This window comes from Echinops telfairi, unplaced genomic scaffold (assembly GCF_000313985.2).
Source record: "Echinops telfairi isolate 266 unplaced genomic scaffold, ASM31398v2 ScPeMD7_7436;HRSCAF=8474, whole genome shotgun sequence".
In the NCBI taxonomy this organism is placed as follows: Eukaryota; Metazoa; Chordata; class Mammalia; order Afrosoricida; family Tenrecidae; genus Echinops; species Echinops telfairi.
In genome coordinates this window covers 2214276-2220457 of record NW_022111336.1, presented here as the reverse complement: position 1 = coordinate 2220457, position 6182 = coordinate 2214276, and the positions used below count along the sequence as shown (strand labels likewise).

The window sequence follows — 6182 nt, the reverse complement described above, 5'->3', positions numbered from 1 at the left end:
GCGCCCCCCGCCCAAGGTAACCAACTCAAACCCATTGTGACTGTGGAGGCTGCTGCAGGCACACACTGGTGGATAATCGAGAGAGTAAGTATATCATTTCACTTCGCATGGTGCTGGCACAGAACCTCCAGCTGGCACTATTTCATGTAACATGATCCAATCTTTGCATGTACACACAGAATAAGAAGGATCAATTGGCAGACTGGTGCCTCCTGACACAAACAGCTTCTCTCTCTGGAATCAGAGCCAAAAGCATTCTGTACTTTCCAGCAAAAGTCTGGCTTCGCTTCTCTGGTCTTCAGCATCTCGCTCCTCCGGCTGCTGGGATCCCACAGCATCTCCCTGTGGGGCACTGTCATTTAGTCTCTTCCGGGGGTCGGGCGGTGGGGGAGGTGTTTTACAGTTCACTGTGCATCTCAGGGAGGAGGGCGACAGGGCTGGCATGGAGGCCGCGGCCTTGGCAGGGGGGATGCAGTCTGGGCCATTGGGGATGGCCTCACAATGGCATCAGAGTCTGCGGGTCTGGAGGGGTCAATGCCTTGTATCTGGTGGGTCAGCTGCTTTACCTTCTCCTGGGAGCCGTGCATTTCCTTCTGCCAGGCCCGGATGGTGTTCTTCATTTCCATGCAGTTACTTATACAGCTGTTTCACCTTCTGCTCCAGTGGTTTCCGTTCTTGTTTAAAATCTGAACTCCATTTAAGTAACTTCTGTTTCTCTTCCTCTTTTGCTGCTTTGTAGGCGATAGAGGGGTGAACAATTGTTCTCCCTTCTTCAGCATCTGGTCCCGACCCGAGGACAAATCCACATGCCCTTGGGGACCGTTTTCAGAGGAGGGTCTAAGCAGTCCAGGTGATACACACGGGAACACGTGTCACACATCAGCAACTGGCCACTCTTTCTGCAAACGCTGCAAAAGTCCGCATGGACGTCACGGTCTGTGGAGGTGGGGCTGGCAGGGACACAGGCTGGACAGGGAAAGGGAAAGTGAGTGTGGTCTCTCCCTTTTCATTTTCAGGAGACTCAGGATGACTGGATGGTGGCGGGGGGCATGTTGGGGTAAGGGCTCCAAACCCCAGCACTGCATTGTGTTTTGGAGGACGACCTCTCTTCCGGGTCCCAGGATCCATTGTGCTGTTCAGGTATGTGCCTGCACTCCTCTTCCGCTCGGGCTCAAAGTCGGCTCCACTGTATACGGGATTGGAGGTCCTTCTTCTTTTTTGCTCTTGCCTCTTGCTTTGGATTTTTTCTAGATGGCCATGTGTTACCAACCCCGGAGACACCATGAGGGCAAGTTTCGGAGGGTTCTCTTCCCTCCTGGGTTTGGCCGCTGCCGGTGGCTTGACGGTCCCGCTCTCTGCTTGCTTCTCATCGGTTTCCTTGTGGGGTTTCCTGGTCCGTTTCTCAAGGCTGGGCTTGCTAAGCTGCACGGTTTGAGGGCCAGCTAGTCTGCTCCCTGGAGTAGTTATCACAATGCTGGTGAGCTGGGCCATGGGGAACGTTTTGGCTATGGTTGCTGTGTGCCCATTGACGACACGGACAGGGAGGATGGAATTCTGGGACGTGGGGAGGGTAGTGGGGGTGAACTTGCTCAGCATGGTGGGTCTCTGGATAAATTGAGGAGCTGAAAGCCTGGGAGGCGGTGCTGGGGCAGTAGGAGTGTTCTTCTGGGCCACGGGTTTGGGTGGAATCTGGGGAAGAAAGGTTGGGCGTGGAGTGAGTCTAGGAGGGGGGATAAGCGGTGGTCCTTTGATGGGCTGGGGAGGTGTTGCCTGAATCTGTGCAGCAGTCATGTTGGGAGCGGGCATTGCTGGCTGCTGTGCGTGGTGGTGGTGGTGGTACTGCCCTTGTCGCTGCCGCTGCTGTAGCGGTTGCTGCTGTGCTGCTGCACTTTGTCTTCAGATTGTGGCAATGGCTGTATTTGGAACTTGTCTGGTTGTTCTTGCTTGACTCTCAGGTTCTCCCGTAGCTGTTCAACTACTCTTTCTGTTTCTCACTTAAAGCTGTGACTTTGGCTTGGAGTTCATGAAGCTGGTTCTTTAGAGCAGCATTCTGTGGGTCCTGCTTCATTTGTGCAACCGGTTTCTGGTGAACCTGAATTTCCACTTTAAGAGCCTCCTGTAGAGGCTGCAACTCCATCTTCTACTGTCTCCACTTTCTCTTATGTCTGCTAATTTCTAGATTCTCTGTTCAAAATAACCAACTCCTCTTCTCACTGCAGCTTATGAGGTAGTGGGCTCCCTGTCATTAGAAGTATTCAAGAATGCTGCATATCATATCCCCCTCTTGGAGATTCCCAATGCACATTAGCATATTAAAGTTTCTGGGAAGTTCAATGTGGGGGAAACTTGTTCTCCTTTGGCTTTCTAGGCTCCCTCTAGGACTTCACAAGGGGGTGCTTTTATTAGAGTCAAAATCTTTCTGGAACTTTAAGGTGATAATCCTGTGGCTTATTTGAAGCCAGGTAGAGTTGTCATAGGCAGCAAGGCCCTCAAAAGTCTGAAGGGCTTTTTCTTGGTGCAGCAGCTCCTGCTGGATAGCTTTAGAGCTCTTCATGTAAGCAGAAGAAGTGTATTTCTGAGGAGCTCCTTCCTGATGACCAAATAGGACAAAGGATGGGCCCTTCAGCCCCTCCTGCTGCTGGCTGGCTGTGCCCCTTGGCAGCTGGAGGCAGGACCTCTGAGCAGGAGAACAGGAGGAGGAGGAACAGAGAATTCTTCTTCATGGGGAGGGAGGGAAGAAGCTGGAGCTGCTAGGGCTTCTCTGGGCCCCTCCCACTTTTCAGATATTAGTGTGTAAGATGGTAGGTTGTTCCCTTCTCCTTTCCCCTCCTCTTCCTTCTCTCTCTCTCTCTCTCTCTGGAATGTTAGTTTCCTCCTCTTCCCCAGGCAAGCAGGGGTAGGGCTGAGGGTGGGGGAGGGGTATGGAACTGGATCCTCTTCCTGCTTCAGGAGAGACACACAAGCCCAGGGCCAGAATCTGGAGGGGGGAAATCAAAGCAGCAGGATAGAAACTGAGGGACACAAACAAGCCCATCTCTTCATCCTCCTTCTCCTCTCAGCAGCAGCAGTGAGCACCACCAGCCCATTCACCACCTGGCCTGAGCCACAGCACCTTGGCCACCTCATCCCAGGGATCCCTCTGCCCAGGCCCAGACACAATCCCTAATGCAGGAGCCTGCCATGTGGCCTAGCAGGTCCACTGTCACCTCCACTGTGTGCACGTCCACCGCTCCAGAGAGCCAGGCCAGAGGGACTCCACACTTCTATTTTTGTTGTGGACAGTCTTCAACATGTCTTTCTTCATGATGGTCTTTTTTTTCATTTATATGTTTGGGGAACTTCACCAAAATTAGCACTTTTGCGGTTAAAGTATTTGTGCTGGACTGCAGACTAATGGGTTTGCCCTGGGAGAAAATTTCCACTTTTATATATTTGTTCTTGGGATTCCCATAACCTCTTTTGCAGTACATACCTGGAGTAGTGGCAGTGAATGCTGCTCTCCCAGGCCACTGGAAAGTGCTATCTTGCCTAGTACCAGGCTTTTTCTAGGGAGTACTTCCAGAAGAAGAAATGGAGGTGGAAGATAACCCCTAGGATGCTATTTCCATGGCCTGAGAATCTCTCAGGACCTGGGTCTCATCTTGTCCCCCCTGGCCCTCCTGTGCTGCACAGAGATTACGCTTCTGACCTCGAGGCATAAGGTTCTGATCAAATATGGTAGCAGGAATGTGAGGTGGACAATAGTTGATGTGGGCACCCTGGAAAAGGCAGAAACATTAACATAATATGTAGAGAAATTCCCTTAAGCTTTAAGAAGGTATCTTCTAAAGGTTTACTGGAATGCACTTCTCTACACACCTACAGGTCTCCGGTGCATGTGCAGCATGTTCCATGAGAATCCTGTGGAAGCCATTAAGCATGCCTCAAGCTACTCTAAGGTGTGGGGCTCAGTGGGGCTGGGATCAGGAACCAACATGTGTAGCCATATGGGGACTCCCTCTGCTCTGGGTTCTCTCAGTTCCCCTTTAGGGCCATTGTATCAGTTCTTGGCAGAGTCTGCCCCACTCACAACCCCACCCTGTTCACCTACTTATCTAACTATAATACCCTGAACCAATGCCCCCATGTCCCCAGGACCCCCTAAGAGTAAGCGAAGTACCACCACAATCTACCATAGTTATCAGCGAGCCCTCAGTGCTGATGGTTATGTTGGGCTCTTTCTGTCTGGCCTGCCTTGGAGAGCTCAGTGCTCATTCAGAGCCCTCAGTTTGCTTCCAAGTGTGATTGAGGGCTTCAGAGAACAGTGAAGGCCTGGCACACCTGCCTCTGCTGATCTGAACCCGTGGTTCTCCCATCAGGGCTCTAACCAACCTGTCTGTTTCAAAAAGAAAAAGGAGATCTCACAGATGCCCGACTTCCATGCCTGAGTCCCGCGGAGTCACAAGCAGGGAAAGTCGGTTGATTCTACGTTTTTCTGCTGGGTGACAACCTCAGTCCTGCCACAGAGGCTTCACTGTAACTCCCTTTAGGCCTTGGGGCTCCTCCTTCCATAGAAGAGGGTCTGGTCCATTAGAACAAGGTTCCTATATCCCTAAGAACAGCAGTGGGATTTAGCCAGTTGACACCGGTTTGGCAGAAAAGGGAGCTAATTTTTGTTTGAGTTGGTGAACCGGTTGTGAAAATGGCATTTGTAATCCAGATTCTCTCTAAGGTGGGTGGTTGCTCAATGTGGAAATCACAAATGTACATTCCTTACTCTTTTGTAATGTTCATCTCCAAACAGCCCGTTCTAAGCATGTATAGCAGTGTTCTTTTTGTTCATAGGAATAAAAAAGTTAGACTATGCCTGAAATATTATTTTGTTCTTCATAAATCTGCTTTTGCTTTTGATGAAATACTCCATTTTTATTGCCTGCACTTGTCACTTCAGTAAACAAAGATATAAGGTAAAGAGCAATAGTGTCAAAGAAACTGAACTGGATACGACACCAATTCATTTCAGCTTTTTTTATGCTGAATTCCCACAAGACAGTACGAGTGAATTGTGCAATTCCTGAAAGTGTTCAAAGAGCTAAAAGTAGAGTCAGAACAATTTGCTTTAAGTTCAGCAGAACAGAAAGCTGTTTTTCAAAGTTGGACATAATAGATTCAGAGCAGTGAAATCACCTAGCTGTTTTGAAAATATCAAACACAATAACTATTGTCTAATGGGTCTACCTCTAAAGGAATGGGATCCCACTCCTACAGTGAAGAGATGGTTACAGATACATCACACCTTTTAAGGGGCTCAGACAAAACTGAGGAATATTGCAAGTGAGAAGTGCAATCAAGTGCATCTTTCCCTGCACCATCGGTCTGAATTGAAAACATGACTCTCAGGCATCGCGGTGTATCACAGCTCCAAACGTCTCTGCTTGATGGTGTGTGTACTAGACTGCTCCCATCTGGATCCTCCCTGATCTCCACCCCTTATTTTTGCTTGGCCCTTTGTTCACAGAGGCTTTCTCTCCCTCATCTTTAAGTGACAGCTGCTTTTAGCTCCTAAGCATCTATGGATAGGGCTGGATCTTTTTGCTCAATGTCAGAGCGCTTCAAAAAGCCAATTCTCCGTGAATAATTGGGATGGGAGGGGTCACCTAACAATGGTGTGCTTATTTATTTTTTAATGCCATCTATATTCTAGAATAACTGATGAATCTCCAGATAGGCATGTGCGTTTGAATTCTTACCAATAGAAAGGTAGACAGAAATGAGCAAAGCAACTTAACAAGTATTTTATTGTGGGGTTCACTCACATTTCCAAGACAAGCTCAGTTCCAAAGTGAGCTTTTCCTGTTCCAGCACTCTCATCACAACAAAGAAAGATTCAAGGTTTTTCAAGTTTCGTTAGGAAGAGACCAAACTTCTTACTCATACTTTATACAAAGAGAAATAAATGTGGAATGTAGCTCATTCGTAAGCTGAGATCACAAGCTAAATGAACAGTCATCTTAACAGCATATTTGAAAACTACCGAACAATAAAGTGCAAATGAAACCAAACATGGAATACTAAGTATAATCTACTATAATGCCTTGAGACCAACCTTTCCACTACTTGAATTCTAAATTCTTTTTTGAACCACAGAGGGAGTGATCTGCCTCTGACTTGTCTAAGGTTTGGAGGAGCTGCTGGGTGTGGCA

General features: G+C 48.5%; 1 pseudogene; it reads right to left on the bottom strand.

Annotated features, from left to right (window-relative positions):
• Positions 1-240: 240 nt before the first annotated feature.
• On the bottom strand, positions 241-2139 carry LOC101645679 (annotated as a pseudogene).
• Positions 2140-6182: the final 4043 nt, after the last annotated feature.